Here is a 668-nt window from a genome sequence, read left to right on the forward strand (position 1 = left end):
AGGAAGAGGTAGCTGACGTTGACGTGCAAGTAGACGGAATATCCCACGTCTCGAGACACAGCACCGCCGGCACACGATCTGGTTAACGAGATTTTTCGCTCTCGGCGCTCTCCAGCGGCAGTTGTCGGCTCTATTTGGCTCGCACACCATTCAGTTTGTTCACGAGAATGGACAGGTGCAAAATTCCTACGTTAGCTCTGTTAAAACGCACCTTTCCCCGATTGGCCATATGCTAGTCATGTTGTTACGTCTGTGGCATACATAAATAAAAACTTCAATATCCGTGGTGCCAACGGCCTTGCCGCAGTGGTAACACCGGTTCCCGTCAGATCACCGAAATTAAGCGCTGTCGGACTGGGCTAGCACTTGGATGGGTGACCATCCGGTATGCCGAGCGCTGTTGGCAAGCGGGGCGCACTCAGCCCTTGTGAGGCAAACTGAGGAGCTACTTGATTGAGTAGTAGCTGTTCCGGTCTAGGAAACTGACATACCACCGGGAGAGCGGTGTGTTGACCACATGCCCCTCCATATCCGCATCCCGTGACGCCTTTGAGTTGAAGATGACACGACCGCCGGTCAGTACCGTTTGGTCTTCATTGCCTGTTCGGGAGGAGTTTAGTTTTTCAATATCCGTGAACATGTAATACGTCATCAGCTTATAAAAGTTC

The 668-nt window shown here is 51.6% G+C and overlaps 1 pseudogene; it reads left to right on the top strand.

Annotated features, from left to right (window-relative positions):
• The first annotated feature begins 288 nt into the window (after positions 1-288).
• LOC126459386 (5S ribosomal RNA) lies at positions 289-406 on the top strand (annotated as a pseudogene).
• Positions 407-668: the final 262 nt, after the last annotated feature.

Source organism: Schistocerca serialis, chromosome 2 (genome assembly GCF_023864345.2).
Source record: "Schistocerca serialis cubense isolate TAMUIC-IGC-003099 chromosome 2, iqSchSeri2.2, whole genome shotgun sequence".
NCBI lineage: Eukaryota > Metazoa > Arthropoda > Insecta > Orthoptera > Acrididae > Schistocerca > Schistocerca serialis.